This window comes from Enhydra lutris, unplaced genomic scaffold (genome assembly GCF_002288905.1).
Source record: "Enhydra lutris kenyoni isolate GAN:26980312 unplaced genomic scaffold, ASM228890v2 scaffoldscaffold68, whole genome shotgun sequence".
Taxonomy (NCBI): domain Eukaryota; kingdom Metazoa; phylum Chordata; class Mammalia; order Carnivora; family Mustelidae; genus Enhydra; species Enhydra lutris.
The window spans coordinates 9,278,332-9,288,071 of record NW_019154152.1 but is presented as its reverse complement, the minus strand read 5'-3'; the positions used below and the strand labels follow the sequence as shown (position 1 = coordinate 9,288,071).

The following is a 9,740-nucleotide window of genomic DNA, read 5'->3' as shown; positions in this document are numbered from 1 at the left end:
GCAGGCTGACTTCAAGGCACATGCTTTGAACTACTCATCTCTCTGTCTTCAATTTCACTGGGATCACTTTTCAATGCCTGTTGCTTTCATAAAGCGTGAGGTTTAAAGGTTTCAGGGGTTCTCTCTAATCTTTAAATTTACACTAAGAATATCTCATTTATCAGTTCTATTTGCTTTCTGCAAGATCATCAGTGAGCTTAAGATCCTCTATCACATTGCCTTCCTTCACAAACCAGGCTTTCAACTCTCACCAGCTACCACAAGGTAGATACTCTGTTTCCTCTGTTGCTCTGGAGATTTTCCGGTGTTTGTCAGCAACTGCTTCTCAGCAATCACTAATTTTCTCAATTAGAGCTTCTCTCCTGCTCCTGTCGGCTTTATTGAGGTAGAGTGGACTCATAGCTTTGTGTAAATTTGAGGTGCACAACATGTTGACTTGATATTTCACATATTTCAAAATGATTACCGCCATAACATTAGCTAACGCACAGTTAAATTTATTTTTAAGTATTTTATTGTTTCTATGCTATTGTAAATGGATTGATGTCCTTATTTCTTTTTCAGATGTTTTGCTTTTAGTGTATAGAAATGTAACTGTTCTCTGCATGTTGATTTATATCCTGTAACTTTATTGAATTTATTGATTAATTCTAGCTGGTTTTTTTCTGTTTGTTTGTTTCTTTTGTTTTTGTGTCATCGTCAGGATATTCTCTATATAAGATAATATCTGCCAACAAAGACAATTTTACTTCATCAATTCTTATTAGGATGCCCTTTGGGCCTATTCTTGTCTGATTGCTTTGTCTAGGATTTCCAATTATGTAGAATAAAAGTAAGGAGAATGGGCACACTTGTCTTATTCCTGATCTTAGAAGAAAAACTCAAACTTTTGCAGTTGAATATAATATTGGCCATGGGTTTGTCATATATGGCCTTTATTATGTTGAGGTATGTTTCTTTTGTACTCAATATGTTGAGAGTTTTTATGATGAAAGGATGATATATTTTGTCAAATGCTTTTTCTGCCTCTACTGAGATGATTTTGTCTTTTATTATATTAATTATAATATTATTAATATTATATAGTATTATATATAATATTAATTATTAATTATAATATATTATATTAATATGTTGTATCACAGTTATTAATTTACATATATTGACTTATTCTTTCATCCCAGGGATAAATCCCACTGAATCTTGATGTATGCTTTTTTTAATATACTGTTCCTGCTTTGTGTGTTCAGTGTGCTAATATTTTATCAAGAATTTTTTCATCCGTGTTTATCAGGATTATTGGTCTATAGTTTCTTTTCTTGTAGTGTATTAATCTAGGTTTGGTATTAGGGTTATGTTGGCCTTGTAAAGTGAGTCTGGAGGTGTTCATTCCTCTTCAAGCTTTTGAAAGAGTTTGAGAAGGGTTGGCATTAATTCTTTTTTAAATATTTGGCAGAGTTCACCATCGCGTCTGATCTGGGCTTTTCTATGTGCAATGATGGATTACTGATTCAACGTCCTTACTCATCATTGGTCTGTTCAAATTTTCTATTTCCTCCCGATTCAATCTTTCTAAGTTTTATGTTTTAGGGAATCTATCCTTTTCTTCTAGGTTATCCAGCTTGTTGGTCTATAATAATCTGTAGAAAACTCTCATGATTTTTTGTTTCTATGGTATCAGTAGTAATGTCTCATCTCTCATCTCTGATTTCATTCACGTGAGACTCCTCTCATGTTCTTCATAGTCTAGCTAAAAGTTTTTAAATTCTGTTTATCTTTTACAAAAACAGCTTAGTTTCATTGATCATTTCTGCACTCTTCATCTCCATTTCATTTATTTCTGCTATGATCTTTGCTCTTTCTTTCTTTTTTTCTTTCTTTTGTCACCTTGGGCTTAGTTTGTTCTGTTTCTAGTTTCTTGAGGTGATAACTGAAATTGTTTATTAGAAATACTGGTTTCTTAATGTTGGTGTTTATGGCTATAGAATTCCCTCTTATAACATTTTGATTAATTGCATAGGTTTTAATTATAGCATGTTTTACTACAAAATATGAAGTCTATTTGAGTCTTATTCCAAAACTTCTAAATATGTAGGGAAGAAACCCTCTCTATTCAGTGTTTAAACTGTACTTTGCTTTGCCCCTGTGGGTCTCTTTTTTCTCACAGGTTATATATTATTTCAAAATTGCCAGAAAACAGGAGAAATGGGGATGAAAGAAGGACGAAAAAAGTCAAGAATGATTTCTGGGTATATTATTACCAAAACCTTTGTCATTTTTTCCTGAGAAAAAGATAACTTTTCTTCCCTTAATTTTTCTGAATTGTATCCATTCATCATTTTGGTTCTACATGGGAGCTCAGTTCTAATATCTTCAACATCTTTCCTATATTTCTGAAATGAGTGTGGGGACATGAGTCTTGTGTAATTAATATGAACCACAGTTTCTGCATTGCTAATATTGTTAGTGTAAGCAAACAATGTGACTTGTGGCACATATTCCTATGGATTTCATTTACCTTTTACATCTTGGCTTCTGGAAATTAAAAAAGGTTTTACTTAAATGTATCCAGTATTTCTAAGTATTTATACCAGAGGGAAGTTCAAATATTTATTCCACAACATTAAAGGAAATCAAAGTCTCTCCACAGTGAGTTTCTGTAGTGTAGTGTTCATAAACTAGAGATTTTTTTTTCTGTTTTAAAAATTAACATATAAGGTATTATTTGCCCCAGGGTTACAGGTCTGTGCATAGTCAGACTTACACACTTCACAGCACTCACCATAGCACATACCCTCCCCAATGTCCATAACCCCACCACCTTCTCCGGACCCTCTCTCCCAGCAACCCTCAGTTTGTTTTGTGAGATTAAGAGTCTCATATGGTTTGTCTCCCTCCCTATCCCATCTTGTTTCATTTTTTCCTTCCCTACCCCTCAAACTCCCCACTTTGCCTTTCAAATTATTCATATCAGGGAGAGCATTGATAACTGTCTTTCTCTGATTGACTTATTTTGCTCAGCATAATACCCTCTAGCTCCATCCACGTTGTTACAAATGGCAAGGTTTCATTTCTTTTGATGGCTGGATAGTATTTCATTGTGTATATATACCACATCTTCTGTATCCATTCATCAGTTGTTGGACATCTAGGTTCTTTCCATAGTTTGGCAATTGTGGACACTGGTGCTATAAACATTCGGGTGCACGTGCCCCTTCAGACCATTACATTTGCTTCTCAGCCTTTTGGCTAAGATCAAGTGTAGTATCAAAACTAGATTTTTTTTAATACATTGAAAATGATCAGGTTGGATGACTTAAATGTTTTCAACAAAAAATATTTTAAAATTGTTTTCTAAGGTAGCAAGATTATGCGGTTAGGTCCAAAGACTCACATTTAAGTAATTGGAACAATATTAACGCCATAGCTATGTGATCTTCAGAAAGTTTCCAGTGCATATCTCTAACCACGTGTCATTATGTAGTTTTAGATATTCTAAGTAAAACTGAGTGGTAGGGGCACCTGGGTGGCTCAGTGGGTTAAGCCGCTGCCTTCGGCTCAGGTCATGATCTCAGAGTCCTGGGATCGAGCCCCGCATCGGGCTCTCTGCTGTCTAGGGGAGCCTGCTTCCTCCTCTCTCTCTGCCTGCCTCTCTGCCTGCTTGTGATCTCTCTGTCAAATAAATAAATAAAATCTTTAAAAAAAAAAAAAATAAAATAAACTGAGTGGTAAAACCCATGTTAAGTTTTATTTAGCCTACTATATCTAAAATATTATGTCAATATGTAGTCAATATAAACATTTTTGAAGAGACATTTTAAACCATTCTTTCCCAACTAAGTCTTTCATCTAGTCTGTAATTTGTACTTACATAACATCTCAGTTTGGCTTGCCACATTCCAAGTACAAAATAGGCCCTGGTGGCTCATGGATAACATATTAAAGAGTGCCACTGTAACCTCAGTTTCTTCATCTATGAAATGGAAACAATTACAATTTACTTGTATTAAGTGTTTGCTTTGTGTCTTTCGCGATTCTAAATGTTTTACAATTTCATCTAACTCAATTGTCAGGACAATCCTATGAAGTAATGTCATCATCCCCATTTTAGATGAGGCTAAGTATCCTGCCCAGGGACAGAGTACTCACAGGTGTTGGAGAAGGGTTTCTAAACCAGAAAGCCTGGCTTTATAAGCACATTCTTTATCTACTGCCATTAAAATAAAAGATATGTGTGTTCAGTAATTCTAGAAATTTAATTAGATAACAGAAGTACTCTAATTCTGAGAATTAAATAATGCTAAAATTCCTACCACAATTTAAATGCTAAAAAAAAGTGCTTGGTGTAATTGCTGTTATCAAAGTAGAGATTCAGATTTCAAGCAGTTTATAAGGATTATCAACCTTACACAAAACTATTGACTTTGAAGAATGTTTTATTTGCCAGCACATGAAGTCTTTGAATACTGAAGTCATGTTATCAAAAAAAGAGGGAAAAGTTGTAACTGAAATGGAGGGAAATAAAATAAAATTTATGTTAATAACAATAGGTTTTTCTATAGAACATATCTGCTGCCCTTCAAAAAACATGTAAGGACTCGTTAGGGAGGGAGCAAGCTACAAGACGTTTCTTGATCTCTCTGTCCGACATTTACTCCAAATCTCCCTGGACAGGAGAATTGTAATTGCAAACGTGCACTTGTGAGACTATTCAGAATTTGGTGGAGTGGAGAGTCTGCCCTACAAACACTGCCTCGGGGTTTGCCTTCATTCCCCCAAAGGAACACAGCCCTGTAATCACTCACTCTCATCCCCTCCCAGGTTTCAGGCTTTACTCTAGTGATTCCCAGACCTGCATAAATTTTGCTTCTCCTAGAATGTCCCTGCCACTGGGACAAAATGAGGAAGAACAAGATCCATTTTCAAGATTGGTGAGACCATCTCTACTGTGAGTGACAGTTTTTCTCTATTAAGGCAATGAAAACGACATGTGAGAATGGACAACATGACTGAGAAATGAATTCTCCAAGTGACTGAGTGTCTTATGTAACAGGCAGAGGTTAATCTTATAGCCAGTGGCAGTGATTTGCAATTTAATTCACCAGGTTTTATTTTTTATTTTTTGTTTTTTTGTTTTTTTAATTCACCAGGTTTCAAATGCAAAAACTCAAATGTGTTTTCTTTTTCAACTTGGTATACTTAAACTTCATTATTATACCTTCACATGCCAGAAATCATTTTTTTTCTCTGTTATTTATAGTATATAGCATTGAAATAGAAAGTGACAGTGAGATTGTGGATATGGACATGGATTCCTCTGATAGGGTAATGACCTAATAACAAGGAGATTTCACATGTAGGCATAATGTAGTTTGTTTCAGAGCAAATGCAGTTTCGGTAAAAAAGCATTGGTCTTATATATAATGAGTTGTGCCAAATCCAGTCATTCTTTCTATGACTTTTACCTCTAAGTTTATATTAAGGGGTGGAAAACACTTAGGATTCTTAATAAGCTTTTCCATAAATATATATATGTATACACATACACACAAACACACACAAACACACACTTTTTTTTTTTTTTTTTCTGAGAGGTTTCTGTTTTTATAGATTCATGTCTGTTCAACCTGATTCCAAAGTCAGTAACTCCACCTTTCTCCTTGCGGGTTTCCCTGGCCTGGAACAGGAATACCCTTGGCTCTCCATCCCTTTCTCCTGTATCTATGCTATGGTACTCTAAGGGAACTGCCTGGTGCTGCACGTGATTTGGACAGAGCCGAACCTGCATCAGCCCATGTTCTACTTCCTGGCCATGCTGACCCTCACTGACCTATGCATGGGGCTGTCCACAGTACACACAGTGCTGGGCATCCTGTGGGGACTCAGCCAGGAGATTGGTCTGGATGTGTGCATTGCTCAAGCTTTCTTTGTTCATGGTCTATCATGCATGGAGTCTGGAGTCCTACTGGCCATGGCCTTTGATCGTTTCACTGCAATCTCCAAACCTCTGAGATATACATCCATTCTCACCAATACAAGAATCATCAGCATTGGTGTGGCCATTTTAGGAAGGATTTTCCTCACTGCTCCCATTGTCCGCCTAAAGTTCTTTGATTACTGCCACCCCCACATCCTCTCCCACTCTTTCTGCCTGCACCAGGACCTGCTTAGGCTCGCCTGCTCTGACATCCGCTTCAACAGCTTCTATGCCCTGGCTCTGGTGATCTGCACACTGTTTTTGGATGCAGTGCTCATTCTGGTCTCCTACATCTTGATCCTGCACTCAGTATTGACTATTGCATCCCGGGAGGAGCGATTCAAGTCCTTGCAGACCTGTGTCTCCCACATCTGTGCAGTTCTAGTTTTCTATATCCCAATCATTGGTCTGACTATGGTGCACCGTTTTGGAAAGCACCTCTCTCCTGTGGTCCACGTCCTCATGAGCAACATCTATATCCTTTTCCCACCCTTGATGAACCCCATCATCTACAGTGTCAAAACCCAACAAATACGTATTAGGATCCAGAGATGGTTCACTAAACCAAACTGAATACTGGAGGTTAATGTGTTCTAAGGAAGGGAAGGGAGTGTTTGCAATAGGAATGACGAATTACAACATGTGGCAGAAATAATACATTTATATGGAATATTTAACAGATTAAAAGCATACTTTAGAAAATAGTCATTTTCTAATTTAGTTTTCACCAAAGCTAGAGAAATATGCAGAGGCTATGTTACTGATCTCAGTCCCTAATTTTAGAATTCAGTATGATGTTAGTTAGCTACAGTGAGTTATATTCCGTAGTGTGTCAATGAGCACTTGCCTGGGTAATTCCCAAGTTTAAGTACCATTCATGCTTTTTGACTTCTAATTCAGAGTGTGATTTTATTTTCTCATGTAACTGGTATAATAGTCCATTCACTATTGTATGAAATAAATAGCCTTTACATATTATTATCAGTTATTGCAAGTTGACTCTGTTAAGGTTGTTGAGAAGAAAATTTTACTCTATCCTTCAAGGTTCTCTTAAACTGGTCTAAAAATTAAATTGGCATGAGACAGATTAACAGGAAAAAAACAATATTTAGCCCCATGCACATAGAGGCCCAGTAGTAAACTTCAGACCCTAAGAAATGACCAACGCATGAAGTGGGGGGGTTTTTTCTTTGTTTTGTTTTGTGTGTGTGTGTGTGTGTGTGTGTGTGTGTTAAGATTTTATTTGTTTGAGAGACAGAAAGAGAGCAGGAGGAGAAGGAGAGAGAATCTGATGCAGACTCCGTGCTGAGCATAGAACCCGAGGCACGGTTCGATCCCATGACTGAGAGATCATGACCTGAGCTGATAACCAACAGTGGAACACTGAGCCACCCAGGCTCCACAGCGTGAAGTGTTTGTTCATTTTAGACAAAGAATAATTTATCTGTGAGGAAAGGACGGGACAAAGAAAACTTACGTTCAGGAGCTTCAACTAGTAAGGAATTGTAATTTGGACTAGAATCTGGGCTGAGGTAATATGTTAGTAGTAGTTACAAGCTGTATTTATTTATTTATTTATTTATTTACTTACTTACTTACTTACTTATTTGACAGACAGAGATCACAAGCAGGCAGACAGGAGGGCAGAGAGAGATGAGGAAGCAGGCTTCCTACTGAGCAGAGAGCCCAATGCCGGGCTCCATCCCAGGACCCTGAGATCATGACCTGAGCTGAAAGCAGAACTTTAACACACTGAGCCACCGAGGAGCCCCTGTATTTATTTTTATCTTTCTATTTTTTCACAAGGTTTATTTATATAGGCTCCTTTAGCCCTACATGCCCTACATTCCCTACCTCGGATGATAAGGATGTCTCTTTACCTCTTGGTGCAGACAGGGTACCTTTCCCAGGGTGATGCATTTCCTGCTTTCTGGAGACAAAGAAGAGTCAGTATTCTTGTACTGGCTGTTTCTTAAATTACTTCAATTCAAAATAATCCTTATTGTCATACATTGGGGCTACCTTCCTTAGGTCCCCACAAAGTCACTCACACCTCACCTCTTCTGCCTATAATTAAGCCAATGTGCCAGGAAAGCCCACTCTGACTCCCTAATAGAATACTGGATGGGTAGGTTAGATTATAGTTGAGTGCAAAAGACTTGGTGAACACTGACAGAATCGACTATCACATCTCTACATATGTTACCATGTGCCCCGAATCTGTATAGTTTACAGGGCTCATGAGAGCTGTCTGTTGACTTCAATCTTGGTGTCAGCATATGTGAAATTTTAAAGACAGTTTGAGTAACCTCTTTATTTTTAAGGGAGGTTGCTAAGGCCCAGAGATAGAAGTAAAACATCAGTAGCTAGGTTGGGGATAGAATTATTGTTTTGAGAATGCTTTCAATGTATATTTCACTCCTAAGTCTCATCCTCTTCATAGATAAAATTAGGAAATTCAATTTAATCATAAAAAGCAAATGTAATTTTTTGGGTACTTGCTTTTGAAAAATATTGACCTCCCAAAATAAAAAATAAAACACATAGTAGCCATCTCAAGATGTTTTTTATTTCTTTAAATTTCATCTCCTAATGACAGCTGTGTACTAGCCATTTCTGGGCAGCAGAGTTACCAGCAGAGACAAATTACAGTTGAGCCGCAGAGATGAGAGGAAGCAAATTGTTGCACATGTACCTTCAGGTAATGAAGTTCCACCATCAATATCTGAACAAACAGGGAAAACTTCAATTTTGAAAATTATTGTTTGGCTTGTTAACTTTAATTTTTCTTTTAATATTTTATTAGAAAATTAGTGTGACTCTTTTTAGCTTTTATTTATTTATTTGAGTAAGCAAGAGAGAGTGTGAGAGTATGAGTTTACAGATTTGTACTTTATTTTAAATAAATTGTTACTAAATTGATAGCATAATGAGAAAGTAGCTATTAAGGCATTATATATGTGTATATGGATATATATCTACATATGCCTATTTGTGTGTGTGTGTATATATGTGTGTGTGTGTATATATATGTGTGTGTATATATATATATACACACACATGTAGTCGATCCTTATTACTTATAGATTCCTTGTTTGTGAATTCACCTACTTGTTAAAATGTATTTGAAACCTCAAAAGCAATGCCTCGGTGCTGTCACCATCAGTGGACATCTAAGTTTTTTCAGAGCAGCAAAAACTTTGAGTTGCCTAGCACACATGTTCCCAGCTGTGGTTGGACAAGGCAAAGCTCTGCCTTCTGGTTTATATCTAATATGCGTAAATGAGTATCCTTTTCTGTGATCTATTTAACACTCTGTTCTTTTCATTTGTTGGTGGTGGTGGTGACGGGAACTGTTGAAGATGGCCCCAAGCATGTTATGGAAGTGCTGTCCAAGCTCATATACACAGGCTGTGATCCATCTCACAGAGGAAATAAGCGTGTCGGATAAGCTGCCTTTAGATCATAGCTTTGTTGTCCATGAGTTCAATATTAATGATCAAAAATGCTGTACATTCAGAAAAAGCACGAGGAGGTTTACCCATCTGTGTATGAGGCTCTGCCTCAAGTGCTAAGGTAGCATCGAGAGTATGTGATGAAACTGTGGCAAAGAGAGGAAAAGTGACTAAATTTGTGAATCAATGCGGTAATGACAGATTAAATAAAGTGTAGTGGATGGCACCGTTGTAGGGTGAAATCCGAAGGAATCTACAGACACGACCCAGGGCCAGGAAAATGGGAAATGCTGCTCAGCTAGTGTCTT

General features: G+C 37.1%; 1 pseudogene; it reads left to right on the top strand.

The window, feature by feature from the left end:
* The first annotated feature begins 5,614 nt into the window (after positions 1–5,614).
* LOC111159301 lies at positions 5,615–6,550 on the top strand (annotated as a pseudogene).
* Positions 6,551–9,740: the final 3,190 nt, after the last annotated feature.